Genomic DNA, 21,353 nt, shown 5'->3' with positions numbered 1-21,353 from the left:
TTCTTTCCATCTGCTGGGTTGGAGAAAACACAGGCTGATGTTCGCAAAGGCTGGGAGAGAAACATCCTCAAACATTCCCACAGTTTCCCTTATTGACTTGGCCGAAGAGAGGATTCTCTCTCTTCCTCTCCCCCCACCCCACACTCTCTCTCTCTCCCCCCGCCCCTCCCTCACTCTCTCTCTCTCTCTCTCTCTCTCTCTCTCTGGACTGTAACAGTGGGGAGTCTGGGCACTGAGCCCAAGGTAGGGGAGCTAATAACTTTAAAGGAAATCTTCCAAGCTGTCCAGCATTTGGGGAAGGCTGTCAGACTGAGAGAGCACAAGGCTGAGTGAGGTAAGTGTGGAAGAGTGCTGGCAGCACTGTCACTGGTATTGAAGATTGCCTTTCCTACACTCACCTCTCTGTGGGCTTGTGACAGGGACCTGGGCTGCTATCTCATCCTTCACCCCTTAAAAAAAAACAGGCTGGAAAACAAAGTATCATCTTTCGATCTCCTTCATAGTATATGTTCAATGTTAGTATATCTTTAATGTTTTATTAAGAAATTGCAAATATGATTCAAAGACCCATTGCCTGGGAACTAAGGTTTTTTTCTGGAAATGAAATATGCATTATGGTTTTTTAAAATAGTTGCTGATTATTGTTTCTGCTTGTTTGAGGGGATGGGAGGTGAGGGGATGAGTGTGTAAGGTGGAGGGGCAGTCCTGAAGGTTGGAGGTGTGTGCGTGTCAGTTGGTTGTCGCTCTTTATCCAGGCCACGGTGAATTAGGACTTCCTTTACTCCAGTGCTCAGGATGTCTTTGTCATGCGGAATGCTGCAGGGCTGCTGCTCAGCTCCCTCCATCCACACTGCGCCTGTTCACCAAGCCGGTGTTGCGGGAGAGGGGGATGCAGTTGGTGTCGGTGCACTGCGGCGTGGGGCAGCGGGACTGCGTCGGCAACATCAGGAGAAGAATTGATTAGCTGTTTGATTGATCGACAGGTTTAAACAGCAGTGAGGATGCCAGTTCCTGTCTCTGCACGCACATGCATGCCTATGTGTGCACATGTGTGTGTGCATGTGTGTGCATTATGTGTGAATGCACGTGTGTGCGGTGTGTGTGCATGTGGGTGTGAATGAATGTGTGCATGTGTGTGTGCGCGTGTGTGGGTTCATGTGTATGTATGCATATTTGTGTGCATATGTGTGTGTGTGTGTGTGTGTGTTTTGTGTGTGTGCGCCTGCGTGTGAGTCTCTGTCTACGTGTCTGTCGGGCAGGTTTAATTGTCATGTTCCCATAATTATGTGCACGCCAGAGATAAGAAGGTGTCCACAACGACAGGGCACAGAGTTAGAGTGAACGGTACCTAGTTTAAAAAAGTATCTGGTGAAGGAATTCCCACTCAAGGGTGGTTGGGATCAAGGACAGCCTGCTTGTGGAGGCACGGTCTCTCACCACATACAACCAGTGTTTGGGCAACCGCTTGAATGAGGCTGGCAAGTGGGAATAGCATAGATGGGTACTCACAACACAAAGTGCTGATACATGTCCTGAATTTGGGTCTCGACCCGACACGTCGACTAGCCCTCTGCTTCACGGATGCTGCCCGATCTGCTGAGTGTCTCCCTAGGATGATGGTAAAAGCATGGTCCACATGGGATGAAGGGCCTGTTTCTGTGCTATCTCTGCCTCTGTTTCTGTAAGTATGTTCCAAAATCGAAAGTCTGAAGGGGGGCCCTGACCCAACACATCACACATCTGTGTTCTCCAGAGATGCTGCCTGACCCGTTGAGTTACTCCAGCACTTTGTATTCTGTTCAAAAGCAAATAATTGTCAATGACGAATATAATCTGGTTTTCTTAAAATAAGATGTAAAGCACATCTTTTCTCAGCTCTCCCTTCCCACCCTGTCTCAAAATAAAGGAGGTGTGAGGGACAAGTTTTTTATACAGAGGGCGGTGGGTGCCTGGAACGCGCTGCCAGGGGTGGTGGTGGAGGCAGATACGATAGTGGCATTTAAGAGAACTTTGAATAGGCACATGGATATCCAAGGAATGAAGGGATACCACTACACCACTGTGCCACCCACAAAATAGAAAGATAGGTAGTTTCTTGATAAATGAAGGGGGGTTAGGACGGGGGGGATAAAGGTGACTGTGGATGGATGGGAATGGGGAGTTGGGACTACAATTAAATCTGCCACAATATCATTGGGTGAAGGAGCAGTCTAAGGGCCGAATGGCCTTCAACTCGCTCCTAGTTTGTATCTTTGCAAATTTCCTCATACCGCCCAGTTTTGCTTTAAGAACATAGAACAGTACAGCACAGGAACTGGCCCTTCAGCCAACAATGTCCAAAGGGGATGTGAGTCATGGATTCAGAGACATTGGGCACGGAAACAGTTCCTTCGGCACAACTCCACGCCAGCCAAGATGCCCCATCTCCACGCCAGCCAAGATGCCCCATCTCAGCCAGTCCTATTTACCCAAGTTTGGCCATATCTATGTAGCTAGCTCTCTGAGTGATTTTCAGATGCTGTTGTGGTACCTGCCTCAACTACCTCTTACTGTATGTATAGGAAGGAAGTGCAGCTGATGGTTTAAAACAAAGATAGACACAAAAAGTCTTCTGAAGAAGGGTCTCAACCTGAAACATCACCTATTCCCTTTCTCCAGAGATGCTGCCTGACCCGCTGAGTTATTCCAGCTTTTTGTGTCTGTCTTCAACTACCTTCCAGTTCCATCTAACCGCCACTCACTGAGATTAGTTGAACTTGGCAATCTTTTCTTTGCAAAGCTGTTCTGAAGCACTTGGGGCAATTCGTGGTACGTTGAGCAGAGTTTAAGACGGCAGGACTACAGGTGCCAGCCTCTGTCAGACACAGCTTCATCAACATCTGCTCTTACGGTAACATAATATGTCTTTGAACGTAGAACAAAGAACATGGAACAGTACAGCACAGGGACAGGCCCTTCAGCGTGTGTGTTGTCAGTTCTGATGGTTCTCCTCCGCCCATCCCACCACCCCTCTGCCTGGGTTATACGCTCTCCTCTCCAGTGCAGGACACACAGCAATACAACACTGTTGAGAGAGAGAGAGATCGTACAACATAGAACAATGTCCATGCTGTACATAGAAACATGGAAAATAGGTGCAGGAGGAGGCCATCGTGATCATGGCTGATCGTCCCCAACCAATAACCCATGCCTGCCTTCTCCCCATATCCCTTGATTCCACCAGCCTCTAGAGCTTTATCTAACTCTCTCTTAAATCCATCCAGTGACTTGGCCTCCTCTGCCCTCTGTGGCAGGGAATTCCACAAATTCACAACTCTCTGGGTGAAAAAGTTTTTTCTCACCTCAGTCTTAAATGGCCTCCCCTTTATTCTGAACGGTGGCCCCTGGTTCTGGACTCGCCCAAAATTGGGAACATTTTTCCTGCATCTAGCTTGTCCAATCCTTTTATAATTTTATGTTTCTATAAGATCATCCCTCATCCTTCTGAACTCCAGTGAATACAAGCCTAGTCTTTTCAATCTTTCCTCATATGACAGTCCCACCATCCCAGGGATCAATCTCGTGAACCTACGCTGCACTGCCTCAATCACAAGGATGTCCTTCCACAAATTAGGAGACCAAAACTGTACGCAATACTCCAGATGTGGTCTTACCAGAGCCCTATACAACTGCAGAAGAACCTCTCTACTCCTATACTGAAATCCTCTTGTTATGAAGGCCAACATTCCATTCGCTTTCTTCACTGCCTGCTGTACCTGCACGCCAACTTTCAGTGACCGGTGTACAAGGACACCCAGGTCTCGCTGTACCTCCCCTTTACCTAACCTAACCCCATTGAGATAATAATCTGCCCCTTGTTTTTGCCACCAAAGTGGATAACCTCACATTTATCTATATTATACTGCATCTGCCATGCAAAGGTAAAAGACGGCTGCACAGTGTATGGTGTCCTTTAGATAGTGTGGAGGGGGGGGGGGGGGGGGGGGGGGGGGGGGGGGGGGGGGGGGGGGGGGGGGGGGGGGGGGGGGGAGAAAAGGGGGATGAAGGGGGGGTGAAGGAGTGGAGACTCTTTTAAGAAGCCAGACAACTTTTAATAAAGTTTAGCGGGCATTCCTTGGTCCTGAAAACTCCAATGAGCCAATTAAAATGCCCGGTCAGCGAAGGAGATTGCCTACGGCTGCCCTCGACTGCCTGTAACTATGTATGGACCCCACTCCACTTCACTACGAGTTCAAAAGAACCATGCCGACCAATTTTTACTCGCGGAAATTTTTTCAACATGCAGAAAAATTTTCCTCGACCAAATTGAGGCCACGAGTATGCGGGAACTTACCTCGAGCATGAAGGAGAGTTCCAGTGACCTCAAAGGACCTCCTAGGACCACGTGTCGACCACGCTGCGAGTTTGAGTCAAGGGCAAACTCTTCTAAACACGTACATTAGTTGCTGCAGTGGGACAGCCCCTTAAACCTAAAGCTATGTCCTCTAGTCTTTGACATTTCCATCCTGGGATAAAGGCTCTGACTGTCTATCCTATCTATATACCCATGCCAGGTGGCTGGGTTTGATGCAACCTGTGGCCTCGAGGCTCCTGAGAAAGGTTTGGGACAAGTGTCAGTGAGTGCGGGGACTATTCCACTCGTGCAGCTTGGGATGTGGGCGTCAGTGGTGAGGATGCCATTTACTCATTAGAATGCAGAAAGAGGACATTTGGCCCATTGGACTATGCCAGCTCCTAGCAGAACCATGCCACCAGTCTCATTTGCCCTCTCTTATTTTCCAGTTGCCCTGTAATGTTCGCCTTGCACACCCAGGAGGTCCCATTTGATTCATTTGACACCGACCGCCAAGGTAGTTTACAATGTCCAAGCAACCCGCACATCTCTGGGATGTGGGAGGAGTTTCAAAGCACCTGGGGGGAGCTCCATGAGGTCACAGGGAGAAAGTGCAGATTATGTAGAGAGCACCCAAGGACAGTGTTGGACTTGGTTCCCTGAAGCTGTAGCTAGCAGGGTTAATTGCCTCACCACAGTTCCACCCTTTCGTTAGACCAATTTGAAAACCAAACAGCTGCCTAAACCCATTTCTCTGAGTCATTTCCTTCCCTGATCCGATTCAGTGCAGAAGACGCCAGACCACTACAATTGGCGTGTGGGAACACTGCAGGGCTGGCTCGATCCACCCAGGGACGGCGGATATCTGTACTTGCCATCGTCTCCTGCTTTAAACTAACGGGTGGAAACACGCACAGAGGCTAAAAAGCAGCTCAGAACCAGAGGCCTAAGGGCAGCTGAGTAGAAGGGTCTCGACCTGAAAGAAGGTCTCGACCAAAGGAAGGGTCTCGACCCAAATAAGAAGGGTTTCAACCCGAAACATCACCTATCCGTGGTCTTCAGAGATGCTGCCTGACCCGCTAAGTTACTCTTTGTGCTTGAGTTTTGGATTCAGTTTTAGAGATACAACGCAGAAACAAGCCCTTCGGCCCACCGAGTTCGCACCAACCAGCGATCCTCCACCACTAGCACAATCCTACACACTAGAGATAATTTATCATTTTCTTTACCAAAACCATTTAAGCTACAAACCTGTTTAAGAAGGAACTGCAGATGCTGGAAAATCAAAGGTAGACAAAAATGCTGGAGAAACTCAGCGGGTGAGGCAGCATCTATGGAGCGAAGGAAATAGGCAACGTTTCGGGCCGATGCCCTTCTGAAGACTGATGTGAGGGTGGGGGCGGGAAGAAGAAAGGATGAGGAGGAGCCAGTGGGCTGAGAATGGGAGGAGAAAGTAAGGACTACAAACCTGCACGTCTTTGGAGTGTGGGAGGAAACCGGAGCAGACGGGGAAAACCCACGCGGTCACAGAAAGAACATACAAGCTCCGTACAGATAGCGCCCATAGTCAGGATCGAACCGGGGTCTCTGGTGATGTGAGGCAGCAACTTTACGCTGCACCACCGTGCCACCACCACTTGAAGTATTTGAGGAACATGGCAATTCTCAGTTTTTACCTGGTCAATCTGTGGGCCACAAGGAAACTCATTAGAACAGTCTATTTGGTAACTCATGTTATTGTTCTCTGTATGAGATTGCTCTGCACAAATTAACTGCCACTAATAGTGTCCTTTTGAAAAAAAATCTTAGTTGGGACATAGTTTTGGAGAAGGGCAGAAATTTAGGTTGTGAGTAAAAAGGAGGGAGGTCTACACTGGGCAATGATCCACTGGAATCTCCACCATGCTTGGTGAAATAAAGGGGTGAAAGCGTGGTCACGAGGCCTGAGACGGAAGAGGTGTAAGGTGTAAGGAACACGGACTGTCTGCAAGGTTGGCGTGAGAAGAGATTTAGGCCTCGTCTAATCAACAAGAAATATAATGGACGTTTGGTTGTGATCCCATGCAGGAATTTGTCCCTGATCATATAAGCAAGCCTGCATGTGACCCTTCAAAGACTAGTACAATTGAACTCCTCCAGCACAGACACTTGGGGAAGTGGTGAAGCCAGAAGGGGTTTAGAGGATGAGGAGTAAGAGTGGAAAGACAGGTCATACAGACAATGCTGTACTGAGACATAGAGTATAGAACAGTACAGCACAGGACTTCGGCCCACCACGCTTGTGCCATCCAGGAAGCCAAATCACAAGAGTTTAGAGAGAGAGAGTCTCATTGTCATATGCGCTGACAATGGACAGTGAGATCTTACCTGCAGCAACTTAACAGGCCTGTAAGCAGAATGCAAGAGTGTTTTATTGTCATGTGTCCCAGATAGAACAATGACATTCTTACTTGCTGCAGCCCAACAGAATATGTAAACATTGTACACTGTATACAATATGATAAATGAGAGAGAAAAGAACAAAATGCAGACAGAAAAGCAGAGATTAGCAAAGATCCTGGAATGTCAAAGGGGAATGTCAGTAGTGTCACTTTCCCGATGGCCCTGTAGGTTCAGTGGCCTGGGAGAAAGAGGTTGGTTGGACGGCATCACAGAACAGATGCAAGCGACAGACTCTTGGAGGATCTGGGATCTGGAGCAAAAAACAAACTGCCGGAGGAACTCTGCAGGTCAGGCAGCATCTGCGGTAGGACATGGAAAGGGGCCAATCCCTGTGAAGAGGAAAGGGCCTGTCCCACTTGGCGATTTTTTCGGCGTCAGTCAAGACCAAAGATCTCGGAGAAAATCCACGCGGTCACGGGGAGAATGTACAAACTCCATACATACAGCACCCGTAGTCAGGATCGAACCTGGGTCTCTGGAGCTGCAAGCACTGTAAGGCAGCAACTTTACCACTGTGCCACTGTGCCGCCCATGACATGGAGATTTACAACACTTAATCAGGGGCTTTAAGGCACCAAGTCCATGCTGACTATCAACCACCCATTGACACCAATACTGCGCTAATCCCATTTCATTCTCTCCACATTCCCCATCGATTCCCCTCAGATTCTACCACTATACTAGGGGTAACACACAGAGAACAACAAAGCTGCACATGTCTTGCACGCGGGAGGAAACCAGAGCACCCGGATGTAATCCAGAGCACCACCCAAGGTCAGGATCGAACCCTGGTCTCTGGAGCTGGGAGACAGTGGCACTACCAGCTGTGCCACTGTGCTGCCCAATTTGGTTATCTTATTTCTGTAGTAGAAGGTTGCAAAGCCAAGTGTCACTCCAGAAGCTTGGTCACAAATTGCCGCTGACATTCCAGCAGCATTACTGGAATGCTGCAGTTGGAAGCGCAGTTCTCACAGCTGAGATGATAGCGCACAACCCTGATGGCAGCTGGGACATGATCCACTGCGCCATGAAGGGGTTAACAGCCTCCTGGGGCAGCGCACTGAGCAGCAGAAGGACAAATTAGATTTATGAGCTGTTTTTCCAAAGTATTTTTGGCTTGAGGTCGTGCCAGCATCGCCAGGCTCACCTGACAAGCGGGATGTTTGTGTTTTACAGTCTGCGTGTGGGGCTCCATATTAGGCAATGAGGGCTGCAGACTCAGGGAGCAAGGTCAGGATCATCCGTCGTCTGCCGGCAAACTCAACAAGTCGGAATGCCGCCTCCTCCCAGCCCCTGGGGTGGTGAATCCATCCGTCTCCTGGTGCAGGTGTGAGGTCTGCTCCAAGCACCCATGTCAGGCCTTAGTAGCTCAAGGACCTCAGTGTGACTGAAGGTAGCCACGAGGAACTGCAGATGCTAGTCTATACACAACAGGGCACAAAGTGTTGGTGTAACACAGAAGATCTCTGCAGAAAGACACAGAAAGCTGGAGTAACTCAGCGGGCCAGGCAGTATTTCTGAAGAGACGTTTCGGGTAGAGATCCTTTCTTTCAGACTGTACCAACCCATTTGATCAGATCAGACTGGTCACTTTAGACTAAGGTACGGGATACTGAGTTGGATGATCAGCCATGATCATATTGAATGGCGGTGCAGGCTCGAAGGGTCGAATGGCCTACTCCTGCACCTATTTTCCATGTCTATGTCTAATCAGTCTGAAGAAGGGTTCTCATTGCCTGTTTCCGCGCTGTATCTCTAAACTAAAAAACTAAACCAAACCAATTAACACTACGTCTCTGGAATATGGGGAGAAACCGGAGCGCCCAGAGAAAATCCACGCGGCCACAGGGGAGAACATACAAACTCTGTGCAGACAGCACCCGTGGTCAGGATCGAACCGGCACTCTGCCGGTGTAAGGCGGTTGCTCTATCGCCGTGCTGCCAAGCGTGCAGATAATCTGCTTGATTTCTGAAGGTTGCTGGTAGCATTCTCTGGGGTTGGGGAGCATTCTGAAGGCTGCAGTGTCTCTCGCGCCTGGGGAAACTGCCCTCTAAGATCAGCGTGAGATTGCTCTCCTCTGCTCTGATCACTAGAGGACATCTTCCCACGCTGCGTTTTTCACCTCTGGGACTGAGACTGAAGCCAGCTCTGAAGTCATGAGCTAAGCATCTCCTTCGCCTGAATGTGCGGCAGTCACACCCCAAGGTCCCTACAGGCTTGGACACACAGTAATGAACTGGTGCTGACAAGCCTTTCAAACCACACATGCTGAAAACCTGTAAGTACAACAGCACCTGAAAGGAGAAGTAAGTGAGGCAAATTCTTCATGGTCAGATCTGTTCTGCTGAAGAGTCGTAAACGGAATTAGTGTCTTGTTTCTCTCAATAGTTGATGGGCCAGATGTTGATTCTGCAACCATCACTGCCTTCATTTCAGAAGTCAGCAGTAAACCCTGTCTGTGCTTTGTCAGTGGCAGTAAGGTGACTGCTGAAAAAGCCTGAAGCTCCCTGAGGTTATATTTATGTACAGTAATAGTCGACAGGGAGTCGAGGAAGCTTTATTCTGCCACCTATACACACCTCATATTTCATTTGGGCAGCTTAGTATGGTATGAATATTGACTTCTCTAACTTCAAGTAACCCTTGCTTTCCCTCTCTCTCCATCCCTCCCCTCCTCCTTCCAGCCTCCGACTGCCCCTGATTACATTTTATCTCTGCTTGCTTTATTGTTACCTTCTCCAAGCTAAAAATAATCTATTCTGCATTTTCCTTCATCTCCACCCCCTTTGATGTCTTGTTCTCACGCCTTACACTTCCTTATCTCCATATCTCCCCCTCTCCTGATTCTCAGTCTGAAGAAGGGTCTCGACCTGAAATGTCACCCATTCCTTCTCTCCAGAGACGTTGCCTGTCCCGCTGAGTTACTCCAGCATTTTGTGTGTACCTATACTTGCCTATCTGATTGTTGTGCAGAACCAAAGTGCCCCATGCTATCCAAACCAAAGATAGACACAAAATCCTTTGTGTCTATGCATTTCTGAATTGTCACAATATTTTGTAGAGAGAAGTTCCAGAATTGACGCACGCAAGTTTACGATATGAAAATCAAAAAAAAAAAATTGCAGCTGCTGGAAATCTGAAACTAAATCACAAAATCGCTGGAAACACTCAGCAGATCAGGCGGCATCTGTGGAAAGAGAGACCGACAAATTAATCTTTCAAGTCAAGGAATTTAGGAGGGCGCAGTGGTGCAGCGGTAGAGTTGCTGCCTTACAGCACTTACAGCGCCAGAGACCCGGGTTCGATCCCGACTTCGGGTGCATGCCTGTACGGAGTTTGTACGTTCTCCCCGTGACCTGCGTGGGTTTTTCTCCGAGATCTTTGGTTTCCTCCCACACTCCAAAGACATGCAGGTTTGTGGGTTAATTGGCTTGGTTTCAATGTAAATTGTCCCTTGTGTGTGTGTGTTTTTTCTTATTTCTTACTGCCTATTATGCCTCCTGACATGTAGAGCAGCAATGAAGGTCCTCCACTCAGTAGCGTTGATTCCTTCAGTTGCTGTTTCCATAACATCTTTGTTTTACGAGACAGGGTTGTTAGCCCTGTGCTCAACCTCCAACCTGGAGGACCAGTGGATCGCTCTTTGTCTCGCCTCTACCCTTCGACCTGTCCAGCATGGGAGACCCTGACAGGAGACGAATCTCCCGCTGGCATTGCTCTAGGGGTCACTGAGACACACACGCTCCCCGACCACGACAAGGTTGCAATCCAACGGGGTATGTGTGTAGGGTAGTGTACATGTGCAGGGATTGCTTGGCAGCGCGGAATCGGTGGGCCGAAGGGCCTGTTTCCGCACTGTATATCTAAACTAAAGTAAACTGAAAAGTAAATCACTCAGTCGTTATTGTGTTCAAGCCCATACATTCTACATTGGCACTGGAAACGCGGATAGGCAAGAATGAAAAGTAACCACATTGTGGAGAACATTGATTATTGACATGGCCACAGTAGTGGGATGAATGATTAATTAAGTCTCAGGTGAAAACTAAAACAACAGGAACAAAGTAGTACCCACAAAATAAATGATTGGTTCCCTAACAGTGAATATAGCACCAGGCTCTATGCTTGATCAAGTGAAGGGGTTGGCAAAGTGATAAACACTACATATCATCAGATTAGTCTTAGACCAGTTATACTGGAAAAACTGTAATCCCAAAGCCCCCGTCCCATTTAGGTGATTTATTCGGTGACTACAGGTGACTAGGCTGTTGCCACATGGTCGCGGGTTGATGCCTGTACGGTCGTGAGTCGTCTCCTCAAGTTGCCTAAAGAGTCGTAACGTTTTTCTGGTCGCCGCTGGATTTTGAAATGTTCAAAACTTTTCAGCGACTGTGGGCTTGTCGTTTCCTGTCGTAGGTTGTCGCCAGGATGATGCAGGTTGTTGCCAGGTGACATTGGTTGTCACCGGGTGCTGACTTCAGTGAATTCCATTGGCGACTACCTACGTCAACCCACGTCAACCTACGTCAACCCACGTCAATTGTCTTCAGTTGTCGCCGACAGGGTTGTTGCTTGTTGTAGCTTGTCGCCTGTGTGTTCGTAGGTTGTTGTAGGTGTGGTCGTAGGTGGACGTATTAATGGGTCGCCGGTTGTCGGTGGCTTGCCGTAGTTTGCCGTCGACTAGATGGTAGGTTGTTGTAGCTTGTGGGAGGGTCCAGACGTCGCATGTTCAACGACCTGCCACGACCGTGAGTGGGTCAGGCCCTTAACAAGTTTCAGTGTGGCACAGTGGCGCAGTGCTGGAGTTGCTGCCTTACCGCACCAGAGACCCAGGTTTGATCCTGACTATGAGTGCTGCCTGTCTGGAGTTTGTACGTTCTCCCTGTGACCTATGTGTGTTTTCTCCGGGTGCTCCAGTTTCCTCCCGCAATCCAAAGACGTAGAGGTTTGTAGGTTAATTGGCTTGGTTTAATTGTAAATAGTCCCTAGTGTGTGTAGCGTAGTGTTATTGGGCGGAGATCGCTGGTCGACGCAGAGTCAGTAAACTAAACTAAACTGAAGTCGCAGGAGCCCTTCATTCCTTTCACACTGAAATGATGAAAATGTGTTCTAGGTCAAGACCAACAAGTAAAGAGTGAGGGCAAAGGAGGAGATGTATCCAAAGAATTTGTGCATGAAAGCAAGAAGATAGTCTATTTTGGTAGGAATAGGCGCAGATACATATGTAACTGCAGCAACTTTAATTTGACAAATGATATCCAATTCAACAAAGGAAGTTACAAAAAGCATTTCAGCCCCAGCATGAACAGAGATTGGGGCATGCTGTAGGAACCATTGCCATGGGTCAGGAGAGATGATTAGCAGTGGCAGGGTTGCTCTGAAGGATCTGCATTGCTTTGCAACTACAGTGCATTTATGGATCGCACGCTGCGAGCCAACATTGTGTGTGGTCTAGTGGATGATTATATCCAGTCCATGTTACTTTACTTTCAATACAAATGTATCTATGGAGGTGGCCTCTAAAAATGCAAAGGATTTCTGGCCAGCACAGAATGTTAGTGTGAACCTCTGTCGGTTCACCTGCGTCAGTGTATAACGGGGCTCCGCTGTTATTGCAATGGTAATACTGGTTCACCTCGTATTAAAGAAAAATGAGCGATGGGGATGAAGGGATAATGTGGGATAAAGGCCAGCAAAACAAATGTATCTTCTGTATTGGAAAAGTCTCAGACGTGAGACATTGCTTGATATCTTATTGCCCCAGCAGCGTGGTGAAATATGCTTGCGTTACTTCAACAATGTTATTGGGGACATGATGAGCCTACACATGGGCAGTCGAGTAGCCAGGTGGACCAAAAATAAACATAAATCCTGCTCGGACATAGAGACTGACATTTGAGATTAGATTAGATGTTACCAGGGTTTTATCATTTCTTGCTGAGAAGGCCATTGAGACGTACTACACTGCCTGCAAGCTGCTTCTGGTCATTTTGGACGAGGGTCTTATTCCAAGTTACTGAGGGGAACTATCCAACTGTAGCTCAATACAACTGTGGCACTGGGTCTCTAGAACTGGAGCGCTGCAATGCTGAGAACAATATTTTCTTGCATTAGGAAGTAATTGCAGGTGCTAGTTTACACCGAAGATAGACGCAAGATGCTGGAGTAACTCAGTGGGACAGGCAGCATCTCTGGAGGGAAGGAGTGGGTGACGTTTCGGATCGAGTCCCTTCTTCAGGCTGAGCGATCTGTATATTCCTCTTCGCTCCACCTGTTGCATGAGATAGAATTGTCTGTATTTATGTAGAGTATTATCTGATCTGGTTAAATAGCATGCAAATCAAAGCTATTCACTACACCCTGGTACATGTGACAAACCTAAACAGTGAGACCGATAAAACACAATGATAGATGCCTTGTCAGGGTTATGTCATGAAGTCATGTCAAATGCAGAAAGTCAACCAAGGTACAGATAGTAGAGGCAATTTCCCTGTAACAGCAATAGAAACAGCTCACTATAGGATCCAATGTTGGAGCAAGAATATGAAGACATCTTAACTGGATGGCCTGATGAAGCCACAGGTCTGATTGAAGACATAAAGACACTTCAATGCAGAGTCTATGAACTGTCTACCAACCAACCTTACATGAAACTGAGCCCTCAGGGTAGTAATATTGAAAAGGATGATTTTGGAAGAATGCAGCACAGAAAGACTGGATAGACTCGGCTTGTACTCGCTAGAATTTAGAAGATTGAGGGGGGATCTTATAGAAACTTACAAAATTCTTAAGGGGCTGGACAGGCTAGATGCAGGAAGATTGTTCCCAATGTTGGGGAAGTCCAGAACAAGGGGTCACAGTTTAAGGATAAGGGGGAAATCTTTTAGGACTGAGATGAGGAAAACATTTTTCACACAGAGAGTAATGAATCTCTGGAATTCTCTGCCACAGAAGGTAGTTGAAGCTAGTTCATTGGCTATATTTAAGATGGAGTTAGATGTGGCTAAAGGGATCAGGGGGTATGGAGAGAAGGCAGGTACAGGATGATCAGCCATGATCATATTGAATGGCGGTGCAGGCTCGAAGGGCCGAATGGCCTACTCCTGCACCTATTTTCTATGTTTCTATGTCTATGTTTGTAATATCCGGATGTGATGAATATGAAGTGGTGGCAAGATGATTTATCTATTGGCTTCACCAGTAGATGTAAACATGGATTGGAGAACACAATGGGTGGCATGGTGGTGTAGTGGTAGAGCTACTGCCTTACAGCGCCAGAGACCCGGGTTCGATCCTGACTACGGGTGAATGTCTGTACAGGCTTTGTACGTCCTCCACATGACCTGCGTGGATCTTTGATTTCCTCCCACACTCCAAAGAGTTATTTGGCGTGGCGTAAATGTAAAATTGTCCCTAGTGTGTGTAGGGTGGTGCTAATGTGCGGGTATCGCTGGTCGGGGCGGACCTGGTGGGCCGAAGGGCCTGTTTCTGCGCTGTATCACTAAACTAAAACTAAACACTAATCCCAGGGGTGGACGTGGGCTATCACAAGCCATCACAGTAGAGCCACTTGGATGGAACGGTATGAACAATCTTTTAATATGAATCACCTGCCATACAAAGCTGTTAGAAGTGAGGCATGTGAGGAATGCACAATAGAGCATTGAGAGTCTTTTCCACGCATGGTCAAACTCTCGACCATGATCTGATGTGATTTCTTCAAGAAGAAGCCACTTCGGATGATGATTAAGAGTTTAGATCGTTTTAGATTGACCAACCTGCAAGGAGCGATGGAACAGGTTCACGTTTCCTCATCATCCAGCTTCAAATAGGAAATTGGAAACACCATATAACCATATAATCATATAACAATTACAGCACGGGAACAGGCCAACTCGGCCCTACAAGTCCATGCCGAACAACTTTTTTTTCCCTTAGTCCCACCTGCCTGCACTCATACCATAACCCTCCATTCCCTTCTCAACCATATGCCTATCCAATTTATTTTTAAATGATACCAATGAACCTGCCTCCACCACTTCCACTGGAAGCTCATTCCTCACCGCTACCACTCTCTGAGTAAAGAAGTCCCCCCTCATATTACCCCTAAACTTCTGTCCCTTAATTCTGGTCATGTCCTCTTGTTTGAATCTTCCCTATTCTCAAAGGGAAAAGTTTGTCCACATCAATTTTGTCTATCCCTCTCATCATTTTAAAGACCTCTATCAAGTCCCCCCTTAACCTTCTGCGCTCCAGAGAATAAAGACCTAACTTATTCAACCTATCTCTGTAACTGCTGCAGACTAGGTACATTTCCGCTGAAAGAAAGAATGGAAGACAAGAATGATCCCAGGAATGAGTGGGTCACCATATGATGAGCGTTTGATGGCACTGGGTCTGTACTCGCTGGAGTTTTGAAGAATGTTTGGGGACCACATTGTGAACGATTTGGATAGAGTGGACGTGGAGAGGATGTTTCCACTAGTGGGAGAGTCTAGGACTAGAGGTCATAGCCTCACAATTAAAGGATGTTCCTTTAAGAAGGGGATGAGGAGGAATTTCTTTAATCAGAGGGTGGGGATTCTTTGCACAGAAGGCTGTGGAGGCCAAGTCAATGGATATTTTTAAGGTAGAGATTGATAGATTCTTGATTAGTACGGGAAGGCAAGAGAATGGGGTTAGGAGGGAGAGATAGATCAGCCATGATTGAATGGCGGAGTAGACTTGATGGGCCGAATGGCTGAATTCTGCTCAGATTACTTATGACTTGGGATCCTATCGAGTGCTCTCCAACCCAATCTGAAAGAGGACATAGACGAAAGGTGATTAAAGTGGGGAAAGCAGCAAGAAATCGTTGTCTCTGTACTGTACACTGCACAATGAGAAGAAAGTTTGAATCTGAATCTGAATCTGAAGACCTGTGGTACAGGGGCAGCCTCACCCCCACACAATGATGTTTGACCCTTGAGACATCCCAGTGGAGAGGAGGAAGGACGACGGGAAAATAGTCTAGGGAAAGATAGAAGTTCCATAAAGTCCACACTGATCATTTAGTTCGGGCAAACATTACCTGAGAGGATAGCAAAATAGACTGAAAGAAGAAAGATATTTCACATGTAGGCAAAAATGCTGGAGAAACTCAGCGGGTGCAGCAGCATCTATGGAGCGAAGGAAATAGGCAACGTTTCGTCCCGAAACGTTGCCTATTTCCTTCGCTCCATAGAGGCTGCTGCACCCGCTGAGTTTCTCCAGCATTTTTGTCTACCTTCGATTTTCCAGCATCTGCACAGTTCCTTCTTAAACAAAGATATTTCCCAATTGAGTCATAGAAAATAGGTGCAGGAGGAGGCCATTCGGCCCTTCGAGCCAGCCCTATGAGTCCAGCTATTGTTCAAGAGAAGCCAACAGATACTGTTTCTGTCGAGAATCACAGTTAGGCAAAGTTTCCACAATCCTGGATAATCAACGACTTCTCCACCGAAACATCAGCAACAACGCTGCAACAGGTCCCGTAGAGTCAGGAACAAAAACCTGGACCGTGGGAGGAAATCGGAGCACCCAGGGAAAACTCACGCAGGTCACAGGGAGAACATACAAACTCCGAACAGCCAACACCCCTAGCCCCTGCAATCATGTATTGTCTTTCCGCTGACTGGATAGCACGCAACACAAGTTTTTCACTGTACCTCGGTACACGTGGCAATAAACTAAACTGTAAACTGGATCCATTCTTGATTAGTACAAGTGTCAGAGGTTACGGGTAGAGGGCAAGAGGAAGAGATAGATCAGCCATGTTTGTCTATTGATGGGCCGAATGGCCTAATTCTCTTCCTATACCTTATGACCTTACGAACCTGGGCCTCTGGCGCTGTATAATGCCCCTGTCCCACTTAGGAAACCTGAACGGAAACCTCTGGAGACTTTGCGCGCCACCCAAGATTTCCGTGCGGTTCCCGGAGGTTGCAGGTGGTTGCCGCAGGTTGCAGGTAGTGGAAGCAGGTAGGGAGACTGACAAAAACCTCCGGGAACCGCATGGAAACCTAGGGTGGGGCACAAAGTCTCCAGAGGTTTCCGCTCGGGTTTCCTAAGTGGGACAGGGGTAGGCAGCAACTCTAGCGCCGTGTCACCGTTTTGCCCTTTTAAATACCGGTGGTTTTAAATACCTGAATATTTAAAGGTATTTAAATACCTGAATATTTAAAGGTATTTAAATACCTGAATATTTAAATACCTGAATATTTAAATACCTGAATATTTAAATACCTGAATATTTAAATACCTGAGAATACAGTGTATCTGGAGCAGAAGCTATTGATGGGACTTTGACATCAAAGATCCAGTCACCATCTGCCAAGCCCTCTATTCTGATCAGCTGCAGGACAACATCATAAATTGGACAGAGTGTAAATGAAGTGCAAGAAATAATATTTGCATGAATCAATTGACCTATTATGACTAAATATGGAAAACATTTTCACAGTTATGACAACCCACGTGCGTGATAGCAGTTTATATTTCACTAAAATAACTCATGAGTCATTGTGTAAGCACTTGGACTGAGCGGGAGCTACAGTAGGTATTAAACATAGGCCACACAAGCGAGAGTGAAGCGGATTAATTGGGCCAAGATCTGCCATTGAACTGATCGACTTCATGCAAATGGCCAACGCATGAGTTTGATTTTCACCTTTCCAAGTTAATGTGGATATGTCTGAATATTTCATCCAAGGACGGACAGTGCTCACATTTAACCTCCCCATTCTTGTAACATCATAATTAATTCACCGCAATTTTATTGCATACTCCTATGTTTGCATCCTGCTACCTCTCTCCCATCTTCCCCTCTCACTATCCTCTCTCCTCTCTTCCCTAATCTCTTCCCCTCTCTCCTCTCTCCACCTCTCTCCCCCCCTCTATGCCTCTCTCTTCCCCCTCCCCTCTCTCAATCCCCTCCTTCTCTTCCCCTCTCTCTCCATCCTCTCTCTTTCCCCTCTCCTCTCTCTCTCCCCTCTCTCCCCCTCTCATCCTCTCTCTCTCTCTCCCTCTCCTCCCCTCTCTCTCCCCCCTCTCTCAACCCCTTTCTCTTCCCTCTCTCTCCCCTCTCTCTCCCCTCTCTCTCCCCTCCCCCCTCTCTCTCTCTCCTCTCTCTCTCTACTCTCTCTCTCTCCCCTCTCTCTCCCCCTCTCTCTCCCCATCTTCTCCACATCTCTATTCCCTCTCTCTCCCCCCTCTCTCTCTTCCCCTCTCTCTACCCTCTCTCTCCCCTAACTCTCCCCCTTCTCTCCCCTCTCTCTCTCTCCTCTCTCTCTCCTCTCTCTCTCCCCTCTCCTCCCTCTAATCTCTCTTCCTCCCTCTCTCTCCCCTCTCTCTCCCTCCCTTTCTCCCTCACTCTCTCTCTCTCTCTCTTCCTCCCTCTCCCTCTCTCTCCCCCTCTCTCTCCCCCCGCTTAGGATGTTTTACTGAGTTGAAGGTGTGTAAATGAACACCGATGTCTCTCTGTGCACCTTATTCCTCCCCTGGGGCTTGTCCATTCATTACTTCTGTCAATCTTCACTACAATCTTCAGATTTAAAAATAACAAAGCTTGATTAATGAACCCAAATATCCTCTGCTCTCCTCAGCCTTACAATGAGCTTTGACTTTTCATCTGCTTTTCTGGGTTATGTTAAAAAAATCTTAATTTCAGCCGTGTTGTATAGCCAGGCTCACCATAGCTACAATGACAGGTTAAATCTTTAACAAGGAACTGCAGATGCTGGAAAATCGAAGGTAGACACAAATGCTGGAGAAGCTCAGTGGGTGAGGCAGCATCTATGGAGCTAAGAAAATAGGCACCGTTTCGGGCCGAAACCCTTACCTATTTCCTTCGCTCCATAGATGCCGTCTCACCCGCTGAGTTTCTCCAGCATTTTTGTCTACCTACAGATTAAATCTAACTCCTGTAGCCCAGCATGTTTTGAATTTGTAATTAAGATCTCTACTAATTAACTAATTTTAACTAAGATCTATAATTAGCTAATATCTATACTAATGTAAGCTAATTAAGCTACCAGTGCAACTTTAGTAATCTCCACCAACAGTGTTTCTGACTTGAAAGGACACACGTTGCTGTATTAACTCAGCAGGTCAGGCAGCATCTCTGGAGAACATGCATAGGTAGCTTTTTGGGTCGAGACACTTCTCCAGACTAAGTTTCTAAGTTTAGAGGAAGGAACTTCAGATGCTGGTTTACACTGGTTTACACAAACGTCACCCATTCCTTCTCTTCAGAGATTCTGCCTGTCCCGTTGAGTTACTCCAGCATTTTATATTTCTCTTAAGTTTCTACGTTTCTGACTAATGAGCCTGTCCCACTTACGCAACTTTTTCGGCGACTGCCGGCACCAGTCATAGGTCGTTGCAGGTCACCGAAAAATTTCAACATGTTGAAAATCCAGCGGCGACCAGAACAAGGTACGACTCTTTGGGCGACTACTCACGACCATACAGGCTTCACCCCGCAACATGTCCCCACGGTATTGAGGGTTCAGTATTGATGTGGATAGAGAACTGGCTGGCAGACAGGAAGCAAAGAGTAGGAGTTAACGGGTCCTTTTCAGAATGGCAGGCAGTGACTAGTGGGGTACCGCAAGGCTCAGTGCTGGGACCACAGCTATTTACAATATATATTAATGATTTGGATGAGGGAATTGAATGCAACATCTCCAACTTTGCAGATGAAACAAAGCTAGGGGGCAGTGTTAGCTGTGAGGAGGATGCTAGGAGGTTGCAAGATGACGGATAGGCTGGGTGAGTGGGCAAATGCATGGCAGATGCAGTATAATGTGGATAAATGTGAGGTTATCCACTTTGGTGGCAAAAACAGGAAAGTAGACTATTAGCTGAATGGTGGCCGATTAGGAAAAGGGGAGATGCAACGAGACCTGGGTGTCATGGTACACCAGTCATTGAAAGTAGGCATGCAGGTGCAGCAGGCAGTGAAGAAAACGAATGGTATGTTAGCATTCATAGCGACAGGATTTGAGTATAGGAGCAGGGAGGTTCTACTGCAGTTGTACAGTGTCTTGGTGAGACCACACCTGTAGTATTGCGTACAGTTTTGGTTTCCTAATCTGAGGAAATACATTCTTGCCATAGAGGGAGTACAGAGAAGGTTCACCAGACTGATTCTTGGGATGTCAGGACTTTCATATGAAGAAAGACTGGATAGATTCGGCTTGTACTTGCTAGAATTTAGAAGATTGAGGGGGGATCTTATAGGAACTTACAAAATTCTTAAGGGGTTGAACAGGCTAGATGCAGGAAGATTGTTCCCGATGTTGGTGAAGTCCAGAACAAGGGGTCACAATTTAAGGATAAAGGGGAAATCTTTTAGGATGAGAAAAACATTTTTTACACAGTGAGTGGTGAATCTCTGGAATTATCTGCCACAGAATGTAGTTGAGGCCAGTTTATTGGCTATATTTAAGAGGGAGTTAGATGTGGCCCTTGTGGCTAAAGGGATCAGGGGATATGGAGAGAAAGCAGGTACAGGATACTGAGTTGAATGATCTGCCATCATCATATTGAATGTTGGTGCAGGCTCGAAGGGCCGAATGGCCTACTCCTGCACCTATTTTCTATGTTTCTATGTCGCCTATATGGTCGTAGCATCTTTCTGGTCGCTGCTGAATTTTCAACATGTTGAAAACTTTCGCCGACCTGCAACGTCCAATGACGGGTGGCGGACGTCACCAAAAAAGTTGCATAAGTGGGACAGACCCATTAGGGTCACAGACATTTTTTGTAACCCTTGCATGGCTCGGGAGTGTCTAAAGTAAATGCACTGAAACAGAGCATTTGTCCAGCTCCGAGCAAGATGTTCTGGGACAGTCTCGGTGGTTTGGCATTTTTTGTGCTTTGGTACCAGTCATGTCTCAAGGTGCCTGACGACAGAGCACCAACCTGTACCACGGGATCGCCATCTCAATGCCCGTCTCCCAGCTGGCATCCATCTGTCAGCTCCTCAGGGCTGCAACCACTCCCGACGACCACAATCTTCTACATCTGGAGCCCTAGGAGTCCAACCAAAACAAATACAGATGTTGGGAACCTGAAATAGTAAAAGAAATAGTCAACGTATCAGGCAACACCTGCAGAACGAGCACAGGCAGCAGAATTTAGATTCTGTTGTGTAAGAAGAAACTGCAGGTGGTGGTTTACACCGACGATAGACAAAAAATGCTGGAGTAAAGGGCTTGTCCCACTTTCACCACCTAATTCACGACCTTTTTTACTCGTGGACATTTTTCATCATGTTGAAAATACGCCACGACCTACTTGATGCCACGAGTACCTACGACGAGCATCACAACCTGCTACGACCTACCACGACCATGCTGCGAGTATGAGTCAAGGGCAAACTCGGCAGAGGTCGTGAATTAGGTCATGTAAGTGGGACGGGCCCTTAACTCAGTGGGTCAAGCAGCATCTCTGGAGGAAAGGAATAGGTGGCGGTTTCAGGCCAAAAGTCTAAATCAGTGGTCTGCTCCGTGCCATGGTTCAGGCAAGTGCGGTGACGTGTGAAGGAGGTCACCT

The 21,353-nt window shown here is 47.2% G+C and overlaps 1 protein-coding gene across 1 annotated transcript in view; it reads left to right on the top strand.

The window, feature by feature from the left end:
* Positions 1-228: 228 nt before the first annotated feature.
* cdon (cell adhesion associated, oncogene regulated) overlaps positions 229-21,353 on the top strand; it is a 180,876-nt gene continuing 159,751 nt past the window's right edge. The window contains exon 1 of the mRNA XM_055660860.1: positions 229-334. The gene's annotated coding sequence lies outside the window, so the exon portion shown is untranslated. The remainder of the gene's footprint in view (positions 335-21,353) is intronic.

Source organism: Leucoraja erinacea, chromosome 32, assembly GCF_028641065.1.
Source record: "Leucoraja erinacea ecotype New England chromosome 32, Leri_hhj_1, whole genome shotgun sequence".
Taxonomy (NCBI): Eukaryota; Metazoa; Chordata; class Chondrichthyes; order Rajiformes; family Rajidae; genus Leucoraja; species Leucoraja erinaceus.
Note: the sequence above shows the minus strand (reverse complement) of the source record. Positions and strands in the feature narration are given on the sequence as shown.